Source organism: Leptonychotes weddellii, chromosome 13 (genome assembly GCF_054177405.1).
Source record: "Leptonychotes weddellii isolate Sample4059 chromosome 13, ASM5417740v2, whole genome shotgun sequence".
In the NCBI taxonomy this organism is placed as follows: domain Eukaryota; kingdom Metazoa; phylum Chordata; class Mammalia; order Carnivora; family Phocidae; genus Leptonychotes; species Leptonychotes weddellii.
Window position 1 is genome coordinate 9,183,443 of NC_138381.1, and position 18,809 is coordinate 9,202,251.

Below are 18,809 nucleotides of genomic sequence, written 5' to 3' on the forward strand. Positions count from 1 at the left end.
AAAGGCTGTGGGCATGCTTCACTTCACTTTCTCTTTCATAAATAATTATCTTCACTTCTTCAGATGCTCATTTCCAGTTCTAATCTCTATAGAGATTAGAGGTGTAGCTTGCACCTCATTCTCAAAGTAAACTGAACACAGCTTCCAATGAATTAGTAATAAAAGTGAAAATAAACAAAAGCAACAATAATTTAATGTTCACTGGTTGTCCTTTAGGACAGCAATCACCACTGTTTAAAACTGAATCCGCCTGCTTATGGACACTATTGCCATTACTCTGTGTGATTACCAGTGAGGTATGGTGTCCCCAGGGCTCAGCTGAGAAACACGAATCATAGTAAATATGTATTAACTCACATTAAAAACATGACTACACATTAAGTGAAAATGATCTTTGGAAAAATTTTTTATAAAGGGCTGCATCCAATAGAGTTTATTTCCTGTAGTTTGGAAATCTCTCCCGTCTGTCTGTTGTGTCTAGCCTGGAGCTATTACTTAGCATTAAAGTAGTACTGTCTTCATTAAAGTATGATATTGAAATTGAAAGAAATTGGCTTAGGGTATTACCCTGGGCATCGTCTCCCTCCATTTCAACCATGTTATCTCCAGTATGTTACATGGGGTTTCCGCACAATTGTCTCACAGTGGATTTTCATTATTCTCTTAACATTTTTTCTCATAGCTCTGGAAAACTATCTTTTATTCAGACCTGATAAATGCAGCAAAGCTTAGGAGTTACACTTACCCAACACCTGCATCTGGCCAGTTGAGCCTCTTCATGCATGTGTGACTGCAGTTGTCTATGAATCTGACATGTTACAGTGCCATGCTTCAGTGGTGTGCATGCCTCTTTCCATGTTTCCCATGCTTCTCCAGCATTCACAACATCCTAGGACCTAGTGGCAGCAGTATCCTCCAATGAGTCAACACACATTTTTATTATCACCTTATTCTTGAAATCATATGTATCAGGGGAAAAGAGAGTCACTCTTACAAAGATATTGTAGTTCTTCTTTGTGAGAACCTTAGAACTTTATAAGTTTAGAAAGTTCCTTTCAGAGACAATCTCGGGCAGAATCATGTAATGGCAATCATCCAAAATCCTGATGCTCCCGTATGCCTCTCAATCATGTTTCACATAGTCATTGTACTCTCCATGGCTTCCCAAGAACCCCTACAGAAGGCTTATGCCTGACACATAGTTAATGCTTTAAATTCCAAACACCCTCTTTAAAATTTGTTTCTCTCATGTTTGGTTTTCTCATGACTCTGTTTTTTCCTGAAAATTGTAGTTTTGTTCAAAGCTAATATATTGCTTGAAAATAATGTTTGAAATAATTATTTTACTAAGTTCAAATCATCTTAATTTAAATGATTAAAAATTAATGTTGAAGGTGTAGATCTCATAGGGAAATAGTGGGGTTGCCCTGGATGCCAGGGTCTTGCAACATTCTTCATGCCATTCTCTATGGCTGTTCAATATCTACTTTAAATACCCATGTTCAGTGTTAGTGTTGTTATCCCAAATGATTATTGATCACCATAGTTTAATATTCCATAATTACTACTCCCTACATATAGAACCATACACTCACAGGTCCTCTTATTTTAAGAGGAACTCACTTACTTCAAGAGTGTATTGTGTGTGTGTGTGTGTATTAATTTAAATATCTCTTCTTTATGCCTTTCTGCTTGCACAGGAGAATTTGAGGATTAAAGAGTCTGCTGCCAAGTTATATCCATCCATGTGAGGAGCAGTGGTCAGATTTTATAATGATGTTCTTTGCCTCTAATTGCTAGTTGTTCCGTACACTTATCACCCTGTGCCTGAGGACATATTTCATGAGCTCCTTTGGTGTACTCTTTTCTTAGCTTTATTTATTTATTTATTTTTTAAAGATTTTATTTATTTATTTGAGAGAGAGAGAGAAAGAGAGCACATGAGAGGGGGGAGGGTCAGAGGGAGAAGCAGACTCCCTGCTGAGCAGGGAGCCCGATGCAGGACTCGATCCTGGGACTCCAGGATCATGACCTGAGCCGAAGGCAGTGGCTTAACCAACTGAGCCACCCAGGCGCCCTCTTTTCTTAGCTTTAGCTTCAGTTCATGGCCTCTTATTTTTCAGTCCATTACCTCCTCAAATAATTTGTGGCTTACCACTTTATATCCCCTTCAAAATTTTATTCAACTCAAATAACATTTTTGTTATTTTATATTGGCCTGTTTTAAGGTTCTCTTATTTTCTTTGCGTAGTTCTCGTCTATAGATAAGGAATTAACTTTCATTTTTATTCACTTTCATGACTTATATGTTTAAGAGCCTGTATAACACCATGATTTGGTACTGGGTCTCTGTCTGAGATGCATTCATATGGAGGTGAACAAGAATTAAATACCGCCAATGAAATAAGCTAAGAGATTTCTAGTGTAAATAAGCTATGAACATTCTATTATATTTTTGTTTTGTTTTGATTTAGAAGGTTGGAAACTAGAATTGTGGTAAATACACACAACCTCTAGGAATGCAGTTAGATGGTGAAAAATAATTTTCCATCAGAATATGAATGGTTTCAATGGCCTCAAGCTTCCAGTGATATTATTAATTAGTACCAAATGATCTATTCTACAATTATTTGTGATGCCTATATTTTAATTTAAGAGCCTTTAAGCTTTACTCTTCAGCTCAAATTTGTTGCAATTTTAAAATAATGTGTTTTCTTATGGGTCTTTTTTCAATCCTTAGAGAGGTTGTAGGCTTGACCAGTTCATTGGAGGATCCCAAATATCAATCATCAGTAGGTCTTTTATCTCAGATTGGTGATTTTCCATAGAGAGAATACTCGAACCTTCTGCCAGGGTTTTTGGAGCTAAAGGAGGCTTTGGGAGTAGAGAGGCTCATTATTCAATGTGTTGACTTTAACTTTACATCCTAGATATCTCTTTTTATTATTTCATTTCTACCTGGTCCTTTGTTGTGAGTTTTGAGTTTCATGGCTTTCACAAAATAATCCAGCAATTTTTCAGTAGGGTTTAAATAGCTATGGTTGCATGACTTAGTGTTTACTGTGTGTGTACATGGAGCGGGGGAGAGATTCTAGTGATTTTATATATATTTTTATTTTTTTCTTATAAAGTCTTTCAACCAATCCTTTGATTTTTAGTCCCATCATATTCCACAGGTCAGAACTTTCGATTTTGTCTTACTTCTAAATATGTGACTGGATGCAAGTAAAATCCATATTATACATTATAATCAGTATTGGAATTTTGAAACATTGAGAATAAGCAATTTAAACATGAGAATTTGAGAAACTCAAAAGCCATCTCTTTTCTTTAGTAGATGGTAGTAAGATATAGTCTAGTAGAAGACATAACATGTAAGCTACCAATAAATAAAAATGGGATAATCTATGAGGGAAAAAGTATTGATAACAGGAAACTTAGAAGATAATCACAAGGAATAATCTTCAGGTGGCTGAGAAAAGTTGTATCAGTATTGAGAAGAAAAATGTGCTATAACTACCATCTTGACCTATGCAAAGAATCCTCCTAGTAATAGAAAATCACTCTTTATTGTCAAGAATTGTTTCCTCTTCCCATTTCTTTGTGTCATCTTCAATTTCTTTCATCAGTGTTTTACAGTTTTCAGAGTACGGGTCTTTCACCTCTTTGGTTGGGATGATTTCACTCATATGTGGAATTTAAGAAACAAAATAAATGAGCAAAGGAGAAAAGAGAGAGAGAGAAAGGTAAACCAAGAAACAGACTTTTAACTATAGAGAACAAAATAATGGTTATCAGAGGGGAGTTGGGGGGGTTAAATAGGTGATGGGGATTACGGAGGGCACTTGTTGTGATGATGTCAGGAAGTATTGAATCACTGTATTGTATACCTGAAACTTTAAAACAAAAAAAAAAAAAGAAAAAGAATTGAGTTTTCTCATTGTAAATGTCAGTTGCAGAAAAAAAGTACATAACACAAAACAAAACAAACAAAATACAAATAAATAGTTTCTGTCCTGAACTGAATACTAAACAGACACTGAACACTGAAAAAAAATTTGCAAGACTTATGAAAAAGTTTTATTGAAGATCTGTCTTTCAAATCTCTTTTCAGATATTTCTGCTCTCAGGTTACCCTCATGTTAATTTACAATTTAAACCGATTTGGTCACACCATACACATTATTCACTTTAAACATTGATATGTAATGTTCTGTCTTTCAATTGGAATGAGTGTTCGTTATATTGTATATAGATTTCATTCACATACAGGAAATATATTAGATAGCAAATCGAATTTAGAAATAGAATTCCTAACACCAAACCTTTTATTTGTGTCAGTTATATTGAATGTAAAGACAAGGAATTCTCTGCGCCTCTTTTCTCATCCTTTGATTGCTTTTTGTTCTGTGGTTTATTTCACATTCAGCAGTATATTTCACCTTCAGCTCCTCCTAAAACCATGCCGTGTGAGTTTTGAGAAGTATGTTTTCTTCAGTTTCACATAGCTATTAGTAAGCTTTCAGTAACAAATTCTTATTCATGAGAATGAAAGGAAAATAAAAATACATTGCAAATCATCTTCAGAAGACTCAACATCCCCTTTCCAACTTTCATTTTCTGCTCCAAGTACTTCCAAATATCCCCATCTCATGAATTCTCAGTCTCAAAATTTATTGTCTGCTTCCACTAAGTGGTGTCATATAAATTATATGAAACTGCCGGTACTGCAAGATGGAGGAAACATTTCATCCCTCAGGAGAATAAAACCCTGACCACACTTTCATAAACACGGTGAAAGGTTTACTCTTGGACCAACTTGTTTCTAGTGATTTCTGTGCCAGGGGGATCCCAAGTACCACTCCAGTTTTCAGGTATAAAATATTTTCGCACTCTGTAGATGCTCTGAACCACTCGGGTCATCGGCTGCATATTCTTCTATAGCAGTTCTGAAGCTCTCCAATTACATGGTAAACAAGAACCTTATTACGACCTAAATGAGTCAGGGTGGAATATTTCATCATTTTCCAAACCAAGGGATCTCACCAGCTTCCAGACTGCTCCTATGAGTCATTCTTTGAATAGACACACAGAGGTGTGGCTCTGCATAAGAGAGTAACCCTAAGAGTCCAGTCAGGTCTCAACATCCAGAACTGGCTATGGGCTTTCTGTTCTGAAATACAGTTTGTGACGTTAAAAAAAATATCCTAAGTAAATTGGTGAACAATAAAAATAAAGTAAGCAAGTCAGCAATAGAGTAAGCTTATGTATAATCCAAGGGTAGCAATGAATAAGGGCAGCAATAGCAAAATGGGATAAATTATTATGAAATCCACAAAAGTCCTCTTCAACACATTTTAATGTAAGAAACATAAGTCAAGTATTATTTCTAAAGCATCATTCCTGTATTTATGACAGCCAAATCGAACTAAATATGTAAGAAAAGGCAATTCCCATACTATATGCTAGTTGATATTGGGCATGAAAAAGAGGTCTTAGAGAACAAAGGTGAATTCAGAAAAAAATGTGTTAACAGTGTTAGACTCTTTAGATTGTCTTTGACCACAAACTCACTACAGGGAAAAAATCATACAGATTTTTTATTCGAGTCCACAGTAGGTGAATTTGTATTGACTATAGCCTGACAGATGTCTGAGGAACAAAAATTGCTGATTAGATCGAATTGGTGTAAGGAAATGAAAATACAGTTGGATCAAATTCATTTTTCCCTGTAACATACTACACAGACTTTATTTCACTTAAAAAATATACACGTTACAGATAGCTCAGAGAATGTTTGAGTTCTATCTTTACTAATTTAGGAACCCTATTTGGTAAATAAGAGGACCATCTGGAAGATCAGGCTAAATCAATAAAGATCGACCTTCCTGCATAAACTCTACTTGAAGTTTAAAGATCATTTGCAGCCTTGGAAGGATAGTAAACTGTTCAGAAGGAAAAATGCAGTTTGGCCTAAGTGGTTTGTTTAGTTAAGAGAAAAGCTTGATTAGGTTTCTCTAAAGTGTAATTAAAATAGAAGTAAATGAGACATAGTGAATAATATCTCACAGGCAGTGGGATTTTCAAATAGAAGTTATTAAGTATGCTCTCAATAACAAAATAACCTTCCAGAAACTCATCTCATTTTTAAGTATTATTAAAAGTGTATCCAGATAGCTTTAAATACCTATTATATGGCATAAATATTGATTTTTAAAAAAATCTTAATTTCTGTTAGCATTTTCAATGATCTAATGAGGTAGCATTCATTAAAGCATGCATGACTTTGCAATTCAAATAACTGTAACTTTTACTAGCTTTTGGTTAAACTAAGTCCATTTAGAAAAGAATGTGTTACACTACCCTCCTACATAAGTCTTAGAAGAATCAGTACAAGATGTAAATAACAACATCCAAAAAGATTTTGTCAGTACAATTACCTGGAGTTCAGAATCCCTCCTAACTAAAATTAATATTGTATCTATATAAAACCTCCGCTGTATCATATATTTCTAAGACTTTTGATTAGTAAGAGTATATAAAATAGAGTATGAGCTAATTCTTTGTTGTGTTACCTAGTAAGATAGTAAGTCTAACTCAAAACTGTAGTGTGCAAAATTCAGTATATAAAGGAAAAAAATCCGTTTGAATTAAATGATTTCCTGAGCTTTCTCCTACACATCCTCTTCCTAAATTAACTCTGACCTGAAATTCAAAATGCAATTAATTAAATGTCATATATATTTAAATTCACAAGTCACAAAGTTTAACGTGGTATCTTATATCTAAAACTTTCAAACATTGAAATTTCTTTAAAAATATTGTAATGGTTCCCCAAATATAATGAATTTGATTTTCCTATATTTAACCTCAGAAAAATCTCTTAGTGTATGTTCACATGTAGTATGTGTATAGATAAATAGATAGACATCTTTTTAATAGAGTGATAAATAGAAAATAATTTGAGGGGCGCCTGGGTGGCTCAGTTGGTTAAGCAACTGCCTTCGGCTCAGGTCATGATCCTGGAGTCCGGGGATTGAGTCCCACATCAGGCTCCCTGCTCAGCAGGGAGTCTGCTTCTCCCTCTGACCCTCCTCCCTCTCATGCTCTCTCTCATTCTCTCTCTCGTAAATAAATAAAATCTTAAAAAAAAAAATTAAAAAAAAAAAAGAAAATAATTTGAAATCAAAGACTTGCTCATATTTGAAAATTCAAATTAGAAAAAATAATAATTGTAGCATTGATCGATAAAGAGAGCAGCTATTCTATGTTATTCAACAAAGCAATATAGGAGTATTCTTTTAACAAAATATAGAAGGATATGTATAATGTCCACCAGAAGACTAATATCAATACACTAAATGATAAAAAAGTATGGTATATTTCAGTTTAATTCACAAAAGAAAATAATACTGAAATCAACTTGTAATTTTTGATTTATGACTATACACATTTTAACTGAACACTGAAATCAACTTGTAATTTTTGATTAATCTTATTTAAACATTAGTTATTCTTTAAAAAATTCTTTAAAAATATTATTTTTATAAAATCTCTTTTTTTAAGTTTTAATATTCCATACATTCCTTAGCTTATTAATACATGTGGCCTTTTTATTCCTGATTTTAGTTTTAGGCTTTCATATGATTTTAAAAACATTAATTAAAAGCTAAGTAAATATCTATAAAAATTATTGTTTTTTTTAAAACTGCACTTTCAGAAAATCAAATTACTTATGTTGGAAGATATAGATTGAGCAAGCTGCTACCTAATATGAAAGAATATCATGTCACTGATGCTGAATATTTTACATTAACCAGGAATTATAATAACTCCTCCTTTAGTCATGACATATCAGAATAATTATATAAGGTGATATCATGCTCCACTTCTCTTTTATATCTATTTGAAATATTACCTGTGCATGTGGCTAAAAGAAAAATAACATGTAATGAAATTATATGATAGATGTAGAATTTTGACAAATACTTGACAAGATTACACTCCAGAATATTTTTGTGTATATTCATCCATCTATCTACCTATCTTCCTCCTCCTCCTCCTCATCTATCATTCCATCCAGGTAAGTGTGTGTGTGTGTGTGTTTTAAGATTTTATTTATTTATTTGAGAGAGAGAGAGAAAGAGAGCAAGGGGAAGAGCAGAGGGAGAGGACAAGCAAACTCTGTGCTGAGCGCAGAACCCGATGAGGGGCTTGATCCCACAACCCTGAGATCATGACCTATGCCAAAACCAAGAGTCAGATGCTTAATTGACTGAACCACCCAGGCACCCCTGTGTGTGTGTTTGTGTGTGTTTGTGCATGCAAAATATGACAATGTGTTTATCAAGAATTGCATTGGAAGCAAAGCAGAACATACTTATTTCCCATAGATAACTTTTATATCTTATGACCTGACTCACAGCCTACTCACTACACTTTTTGAGCAGAATTTTTTGAAAGAAAAATAATTCATAAAAACATAAATTTGGGCTTTGTACCTGTACAGTGAATATTTGAGTTCATAATTAAGAAACAGAAATTAAGAGTTATTAGAGGGACTGGAATCAGAACCAACTATATAATGAAGAATTCCTTTAAGGTGCTATAAATCACATCAAAATGAAGATAAACCATTTAAAATAGTGATGGTTTTGTTTAGTACAAATAGAGTACCTTGTACTACATTAGTGTAAGCAGTTCCTGGATTTTATTATATCAAAAGATGGAAATGAATGAAGTGGCACATTATAAAGCAGTTTAAACAGCTTCATGAATAGCAAGTTACATATTGGGTAAATTATAGAAAGTAGGGTGTTTTAAGTGTGTATAGTCATTATGTTTGAAATTGATACTAACACACATTAGCATCACTAATCTTAATATTTCAAATTCTATTTTTTATGAATTGTCTCAGCTATAATGTTTCATAAAAAAATTAAAATTAGGACATGAAAAGTTACATTTGTTTACATGCTAACTGCTAAATAATAAATCATTTCCAAGGACCAGTAGAAAAAATGAAAAATAAATAGGCTAAGTTTACCAAATAGATAAAAATGATCTTCTATCTTCTTTTAATATTCTATTATTTACTATTATCTCTAGATAGAAATGCAAAAATGATCATAGTTTAGCAATATATTTGTGTAATGCTTAATATGATGGATTACTATGTGCAAAACAGTTATCTTAACATATGTATTATTTTTGGATTAATACACTTTCTTTGATAAACCATAATGGAAAAATAACTTGGTAGATATGCATGTATAGGTTTGTTTAATTTTCTCGTGTTGCCCTTATCTGTGTATCTTTTAAATCTTTACAATTTTAGGTTTTGAGACTTTTTATTATTTTATAGTTATATTATGCTCTGGGATACTAATTTTGGAACTGCTGCAAGAAAGTAAATTAAAATAATGTAACTACATTCAAGAAACTTAATGAGTACTTCTAGATCACATTAATTACATCTAAATCTTATAAAATATTGATTTATCATTGTAATATTTTAGAATCATCATTTTAGCTTGTACCATCAAGTAAATAACTGCTGAATAGTCTTATAATTGGTTAATTTGATACTAATTTTACAAAAAAATCATAGAAGAGTCATCTAAGTCCCAGGGGGCAAGAATTATGTGACCATCGTTTATCTACACAGAGTGGGAAAGTACTGGCCCATGCTTTATTCTAAGTCTTTATTGCATTTGATTTTCTTAATTCTAGTAACTGAACTTCAACACATATTTTCTGGCATAGGTTTTAATTGGTTTCCAAAAACACAGACTATTTTTAGTACATGAAATATTTTTGATGTATGGAATATTAAATTTTGCTCCCTATATAGGTTATTGAAAGAGATATGCATTATAATTTTGAATTTTGAATTATTATTTCCTCGTATTGGTTCTTAGGGACAAAACTCACTATTTTAATGATTGCTTCAATAACCAAATCTGTTGTCGAATATTTTGGAACACCAGCATACAAACATTAAAAAAAAACCAAAAATATTTTTATAAAACTTGTGTTTTAATGGTCAGTTCCTTGGTAATTACATAATCTCTGAAATAATGTAGGATTTTAACCACACACAAAAAGTTGATCTACATTTACTAAAAGGAGAATGCAGTCATTTTGCCTAACATTTTCCTAACAACAAAAATAAAAGAAAACCCAGAGGAGGTGTAGTTACCACAACTTCTGGGGAAAGTGCTGAAATGATGTGCTGACAGGTGATTAGCTAGGAAAGCCCATTAGAACAAGCATGGTACGTGGCTGGAGTGGTATCACAGCCCGACTCACCGGATGCAGAGCTGCTGAATTGTATTGGAAATGTTCTAGCCAGATCCCACCATATGGGTGCTGGGCTGATTCTTTAGGGGTAACTTAATACTTCAGACTGTGGAAATCTAGAAGTTACAGAGGCCACGATGCATTTGGGTTCTTTCAGTCTAGGAATTTTTATTAACAGGAAAGTAAAGTATTATTTAATCAAGTCTAGGGTGTATTGTGAGGAGAATATACAAAAATGATTCCTTCTAAAATTTTGATAACTATTTGTAAAAGGAGAGTGGGGCTTTCAGTAAAAGTGTAAATATAAAAGTGTATATACAAATGTAAATACAAAAAGTGTAAATACAAAATAAAAGTGTAAATACAAAATGGGTAGAAAATTCTAACACACTTCTAATAGTTCTGTGTGTTTAAAGATGAAAACATATTCTTTCAATGTTTTAGAATAAATTGTTATGACTAGTAATAAATAAATGGATGAAAAATTCAAGAAATATGAAATTACTGTGATTGACATGAAAATTATAGTAATCAGCATACCAGTCTTTTATACTCACCAAAAAAGAAAAGGTTATTCAAGAAAAACCACATTTCATCCTGTCCTTGTAAAATTCTTTAATATTCCTTGAAACTAACTTCGGGCACACAATGAGCAAATATATTTACAACAAAAGCGCATTTTGAAGTACCTTACTAAACCTTTGCTTTGAAGAGGGGTGGGTTTTTTTTTTTCTAAAATCTTTCATGAAAATAAAAGTCATATCAAACTGTCCTTATTTTTAAGTTCTACTATATAGAGTGGACAATCAATAGTTGTCACTTATGAATTCACTTCTTTATTTTGGACTTGTTACTATTTTATAATCCAAATATGATTTTATTAAATGAAAGAAGAAAATTGAGTATTTAAAACAGAGAAAATGTTACATATTATCATAATAGAAAATAAAAGCAAGATATATTATTTTCAGAGGTAAGGAATTTTAGAAATATTATCTTGTGTTATTTTTCTATGAAAATCTTATAGGGGCGCCTGGGTGGCTCAGATGGTTAAGCGTCTGCCTTCGGCTCAGGTCATGATCCCAGGGTCCTGGGATCGAGTCCCGCATCGGGCTCCCTGCTCCTTGGGAGCCTGCTTCTCCCTCTGCTTCTCTCTCTCTCTCTCTCTGTCTCTCATGAATAAATAAATAAAAAATATTTAAAAAAAAAAAAAAAAAGAAAATCTTATAAATAAATCATCCACTTCTAACGTCAGAAGCAAATTTGCTGTGTTTCCTTCCAGTATTTTTCTATACTCTTTATTTTTTGTGTTAATTCTACATTACATATATATTTACTTTTTTCATAGGCATTTTCCTCCAACACTAACATTGCCCATAAGCATTATAATGCCTACATAATATTTCTCATGGTGCATATGATCTGGTCTGCAGCCCCATCAATTGCTGTGGCTGTGTTGGCAGAATATTTGATCAAATGTCTTTAATCTATTCTCTTAGAGAGAATTCAATTCATTTTCTTTTCAAAGTTCCTGTCATATATAAAGTCATAATCAACGCATTTAGATCATTTGTCCCATCCTTTCATAGATGTAGTGTGCAAATGGAATTCCTGGTGGCCACTTTTAAAGTTCATGGTATATACTGCCAAGTTTCTTTCCACAAGGTGGCAATCTATAATATTCTCTTTAGAATGTAAATACTGTCAGTACTATCCTGTCTTGATGCTTACAGCTTTGTAATAGAGCTTGAAGTCCAGCATTGTGATACCACCAACTTTGGTTTTCTTTCTCAACATTCCTCTGGCTATTCGGTGTCTTTTCTGGTTCCATACAAATTTTAGGATTATTTGTTCCAGCTCTGTGAAAAATGTTGATGGTATTTTGATAGGGATTGCACTGAATGTGCAGATTGCTCTGGGTAGCAGAGAACAAACTGTGGAAAGAGCTGAGATGTCCATCGACAGATGAATGGATAACAAAGATGTAGTATATGTACACAATGGAATATTATTCAGCCCTCAGAAAGGATGAATACTTACCATTTACATCGACGTGGATGGAACTGGAGGGTATTATGCTGAGCGAAATAAGTCAGAGAAAGACAATTATCGTATGGTTTCACTCATATGTGGAATATAAGAAACAGCGCAGAGGATTATAGGGGAAGGGAGGGAAAACTGAATGGGAAGAAATCAGAGAGGGAGAAAAACCATGTGAGACTCAACTCTAGGGAACAAACTGAGGGTTGCTGGAGGGGAGGTGGGCGGGAGGCTGGGGTAACTGGGTGATGTGATGAGCACTGGGTGTTATATGCAACTGATGAATTATCGAACACTACATCTGAAACTAATGATGTACTATATGTTGGCTAATTGAATTTAAAAAAAGAAAAAAAATGAATGTAAATACCTAAGGGCAGGAATTTGAGTGTGATCCTCAGATCTACTATATAGAAGGAACTCAATAAATATATATGAAATTTATGAAAGAAGGAATGGAGTAATCCAATTTGTAATGCCAATATTATAGCATCCTTGACATTACCAAATATAAAACACATATCCTCTATTATCATAGATGAAAACAAACATACTATGTCTTTTAATTTTATTTCATATATATATAGCTGTGGGCATCGGGGTTTGTTTGATGAGTGGTGTGAGCTTGACTCCTTGCAGACAGTGTGGGTTGCGGGGCCTCCAGCATGTGGGACTCCCAAGGGTTTCTCATCCCAGGACCACCCTGTATCCCAGTGGAACTCCTGAGACCTCACAAGATAGGGCTTCCTCTGGAAAAGTGGTCAGCAGTGCCTGGTGCCTGATTCAGCCATTCACAGAGCTGTTCCTGATTCTGAGAGTTTCCCAGCTCCTCCTCCCCCTCCCTCTCCACCATCAGGATCTGAACTCATTCCCCACATAGCCTGGGCCACTGGTGGCACCCTATTTACCTTCTTGGGAAACCCCACACAACATTCACCCTGGCGCTGGCCCACAGGCATCTCCCATGGTGTTCAAAAGAGAACATTTCCTCATGAGGGTGGCTTAGGTGGAGGGGCCAGCTCCCTCTTGTCAGGGTGCTGGCAGGTGAGCTGAGTCAGAAAGAGAGAGCCATGCCCCTGGGCTGTTCTGCAGGGAAAAGCTTCCAGGCCAGGGAACATGATCTCTTGGGGAAAGTTCTAGATGCCTCACAGCTGCTAGAAGGAAAACTGGCCCCTGAGGATGTGTAAAGGAATGCAACACTCAAATTACTGCAGCCTTGGACCATGGCAAATGTCAGATTGGGGCCCCGGGACTCTGTGCCACAAGCCCATGTCCACAGTCTAGGGGCTTCTGGAAGGCTACAGATTTAAAGCTGGTGGGTGTGCAGTTCACTCCATTCTGGCTTCAGCCGGTCCACCCCTGCATAGCCTGTGGCCCAGAGCCCCTTCCCTGGCACCTGGCTAGGCCCTGGGACAAGATGTCAACACACTGTGACTCTGAGTGTGGGTTCAGGGGCCTCCAGAGCATAATCATAAATCATAATTTTTGACAATGTAAATTTTGATATATAAATTAGGAAGCACAGCCTTGAAATGCATCGAAGGATAAGTATTGAATATAGAACATAAAAATCTGAAAGTAAAAGATCTAGTAGGAAAGAAAGCAGTTTAGTGTGACACCTTCATGGTTTAGGGGCTCTCTGTGTACACAGTGTTCTAACAATAGATGACAACAATGATGAAGATTTGGTGAATATTGAAGAAACACCTCACTAATGAGAATACAATTGATTGTAGAAAAGGAAAACTATTAATGTTGAGCATAGGCTAAACGTATTCTAATATTTTGTTTTTTGCTGCTTATATTTGATAACAATACACTTAGAGATATTTAGGGGAAAAAAGTATTGCTGACATTCAGTGAAAAAAAAAAATGCCCCGTTATATTGCATGTCTAATGTATCCTAGCTTCATCTTTTCCATGGACATCCATCCTACGTAACAATTTAAAAATGATATTAAATAATGTTAAAATAACTATGGAGTTATAGAAGAATAGATATCATAAACATCCATTCATTTACTTATTCAGGAATGCATTTTTTGGTCACTAAGCTCCATCTATGAATCAAGGTTCTGAATCACTTGCTGAGATTACACCATTATGAACAATAAACCAGGAGAAAGTATAGATTTTTTTAAGATACCCACAAATTTAGGTAATTAGGAAAAGAAGAAGAAATGTTAATGAATATTGCAAAGGGAAATTTCAGAAGGCAATAGACACTTACCGGAAGGACCTAAGGCAGATCAAAATGAGGGCAGGTCCCATTGAGGGAAATTTATGATGAGACATGAAATTGAGTAGAATTGAGACAAAGAATGTAAAAAAAAAAAAAGATTCTCAAGGAGAAGAAATAACATATTTAAAAATTTGGATGAGGATGAGAAAGTTTGGTTTATTTAACAAACAAAAGGGAATTCAAAGTAGCTGATAAAATAATTGTAAGATAAGGTTACTTTCTATACAACAAAGGAAGGAAGAGAATAAAAATAATTCTGTAGATTTGATGGTGAAATGAGAGGATTTTTGTCTTCTGAAATTATTTGTAAAAATACACAATAAATATATATAATATAAATGTACATAGTATAGAAATATATAGAAATAATACACACATATAATAAAATTAAAATATGTAATATAAATATCTTTCAAAGTTGGAACCTTGCCTTCATGTTAATTATTTAAATTGCTCGATGTATCTGAAGAATACAGAGAGCTCATTTAATCTGTATATATCAGCCAAAAATATTACTTTTTCAGCTGTTTCAGGAGAATCTGGTGTAGATATCAGGGGGAGACTCAGCTTCTCTTTGACAAATCCCAAATTAATTATTAGTTTTTAATTATATTTTTAAGGGAATAAAAGAAAGGTTCAGAATTTCAAGTTGCACGTATCAGCCTGAGGGAATTTTCAATGGAGTCCATGTTTTTCTACCCTTGATAACATAAGTAATAATTAGATAATATTAGGTACAAAAACAATTAAGTAAAATGACCATCCTGTACTGATTAGGCATTTCTTGGAATGGTTTAGAAGATTTGAGGCACTCCCTCTCTTCTCTCAGCTACTTCCTCTCAACTGTTGAACGGTAGACAAAAATGATTTGCCAATTTCCAGCCTTTGGGGCAAAATCTAGTCACCACTTTGCTTCCTCTCATGGATCAGCCTTTATTTGGGGCACTGAGAGGATGCCTTTATTATTTTTTTCCGTAGGTATTTCAAAACAGGAACACAAAAATTCTCAGGAAAGAGCATTTCAGGTCTTCCTTCCTTTTTTTTTTCTTTTTATTATGATGGAAAATTTCTCAAGAAATTAGGGTATCCTTGGTCTTGATGCACCATATTTTTCTTGTGGCAATGTATCCATTCCGTATGTTCACATTAGCTATGTGGTACTTCACCAATATTTTTAAACAGTTGGTAATAAAAACTTAATTGAAGCTTCTGCACTCAGGCTAAAAATGATGATGACATGGCTTCTGTAGCCCACATGTGTGAACGAAAACATACAGAATATATTAATTATTTAAAACGTTGATGACATTTTCACTAGGAACTTGCATTCTGTCTTCTTTTTCTACCAGATGAGACTACATTTATGAGCAGAAAATAAAAGTTTATTGTAAAGCAAACACATTTTTACTTGAAGTGAATCCATTTCATAATTAAGTTTAACAGAGATGACATTAAAAAGTATAGTAGTATAGCATAGTATAGTATAGTATAAAACAGATATCCAGAAACTTAGAAGAAAAAACGTACCAATACTGTTAAAGAAAGAAAGAAAGAAAGAAAGAAAGAAAGAAAGAAAGAAAGAAAGAAAGAAAGAAGAAAGAAAGAAAGAGGAAAGGGGGAAATCCATTGAGGCAAATTCTTGATTAAACTTCTCTTCTAGTATTTAATTTTCTTTATATAAGAATGAGAAACAAAGACCTGAAACACTGGGGCAATGTAAGCTATAGTCAGCACTCAAAGGAAGTCAGGCCTTAGAAGGGAAGAAGGCTGTTGGAGAAGCTGCAAAAAGAGTCAGCCTGGAATTAAGAACCTAATGAGAGTTTTATGAGTGGAGTGAAAGAAACTCTTTAGTAGCAAATCTCTGACAAAAAGTCATAATGAATACTTAAATAAAGAGGGTCAGCATAAGGTAAAGAATAAAAGTCTTAACATCTCATCTGTTTGATAATAAAAATTTGGTAAAAAGTTGAATGCTCTTCCTCATATAACTTATGTATCAGTCAGAGGCTTTTGAGTTTCTGGAAGTGCTATCAAGATGATAATCTCTTTCTGGAAACGGACTATCATTTCTTATTAAGATCACTGATACAATCTAGGTGTCTAGGTTATAGAAACCTAATATAAATCTTCAGTTATTTTTTATTAAGATAGAAATATAAAGATAGTTTTAAAGAAGAATATAATTATGTATATAATTAAATTAATTTAAAGAAATTTGTCTTTGGACACATGCCAATTAGTAACAAAAAGTGAATCTTACAACTCTTGTCTTTCAGGCAGTTTTTGTTGTTGTTGTTGTTTTTAAGTGAGTCTTACATAGATCTCTCTATTTGGAATTTATGCCTCTTGCAATTTGACAGATGATATGTTTGAATATATTTCTTACCCTGAATAATCTTAATGATTTTACTATAAAAATGGTTCTCTGAAGAGAGATGTCAACATTGCTAAATTGAAAGCCATTTCATTTGTTTTAATTTATATGAAACTGAGTTTATTTTTGGCTTCCACTTAGTGGAAGGTTATTAAAGTGTAATTGTCCCATTAGTGACAGTCTGAAAATGTAGGCATGAAGCCATAAACTATAAATTTATTTCACTGATCCTTTGGGGTTTGTTTTAATGCCTTCTTGTCTGTTAGCTTTCCAACAAGGTTGGATATCTTAGAAGAGATGACTCTGTCTGTACTGTATGAAAAGCAGCAATGACTGGTCATATTCATAGTAAATTAGCTTTTTTCCAGCTGGTTCCCAAGTGAGTAATTAATATTAACATGGTTAACAGAGTTTCATGCCTACTAATATGAAGGTGACATTCCTGTTTTTGTTTTTGTTTTTATTTTTCTCTCTCCAAAGTCATTTCTACCTAGAGATGGTTGTGGTAATAATTTAGGAAATGGAATTGGAGGACACTTAAAAAAAATGCTTTTCGCTGCAATCCCTGGATATTGCTTTCTTTTTCGAGCTGATTTCTCAGAATGAAAATAATAAATACTATTGCAAGAGTGTGAGGTTTTTAGGAATGTGAGGTGCTCTGTAGAGCACTGGACCAAGTTTGATCTGGAGACAAAACCCTGATACTTGTCATGCTTAATGTGTTCAGACTCCCTGCTGAAAAGAGTGGCCACCAGGGATTATTTACACATAGGCTGCTTGCCTCTGAGTCATGTGACTTGGATGGCTTGGGTCAAATTGGACTGGGACTTGTCCTTAAAATAAAGGGCAGTCATCATAGCCTAAAGAGGTGGCATGGAAGTCTTGCCAAAGGACATGCCTTATTTTGATTGTGACTAATTAGACCAATCAGATCTTCAGGGAGTTTGGACAAAAAACACATAGAAACACATACGAAGGACATAAAGGCAAACCATAAGAGCCATTAGGTTATAGAAGCTGTGAGCACAAAGTGTCCTAAAGTAGGGAAAGTGGAGTAAGGAGAAGTCATTGGAAGTGTTATCAGATGTAACCAAAGAAGAGAAACAGAAAAGCCACAGTACAAGAGCAGTCAAGTGAGTAATGTAGGGCTGCTATCCAGCTGGCACACACTGGTATGACCACGCCATCATTTAAATATTGAAATAAGTTCAAAATGATTGGTAAATAGCTGCTTCTCAGAGTCACCTGCACCTCTATTCTTTGCTACCAGCTGCTCTGGTTACTCCCCTATATCCAGAAACTATAGTGTTAAAGTCAGGAGCCTTTATTCTGATGGGTTGAGGATTGCGCCTTACTGATGACTAAATTATTTCAATGTCTATGCCTGCAGAATAAGGTGCTATGAAGGCCTGCCCCTGAGGAAGTAACAGGATCCTGCTCTGCAATCTATAAGACCTTATGGGTCTCTAGGAGGCTTGATTACAAGGTTGTGTCCAGTGCTTGTTCATTTCTCTGATGCATTATCACAATAAATTTCTATATTTGAAGAGATTTCTCTTCTTTCCAATCAGGTCAAGTGAGCCTGACCGTAATATAGGTCACCCAAAATATAAAATTGACATAAAAAAAAAATAAGAAAAACCCAAAAAAGCAAAAACCATAAACCAAAACAAAATCTATTTAAGGAGACTCAAGGTGGAAGGCATTATTGTTCTTATGCTCTGAGCTCTACTCAAAGTAGGTATAGAAAAGGTCAGTAAACTGTCCCAATATATCTAGATATATTACTTATAACTTGATTAGTAGGTTTTTTTTTTTCTGAAGATTTTATTTATTTATTCAAGAGAGGGA

General features: G+C 34.2%; 1 long non-coding RNA gene across 1 annotated transcript in view; it reads right to left on the bottom strand.

Annotated features, from left to right (window-relative positions):
- Nucleotides 1-445: 445 nt before the first annotated feature.
- LOC145716729 (uncharacterized) overlaps nt 446-18,809 on the bottom strand; it is a 432,159-nt gene continuing 413,795 nt past the window's right edge. Inside the window, exon 4 of the long non-coding RNA XR_014139557.1 lies at nt 446-896. This is a non-coding gene — a long non-coding RNA (uncharacterized LOC145716729). The remainder of the gene's footprint in view (nt 897-18,809) is intronic.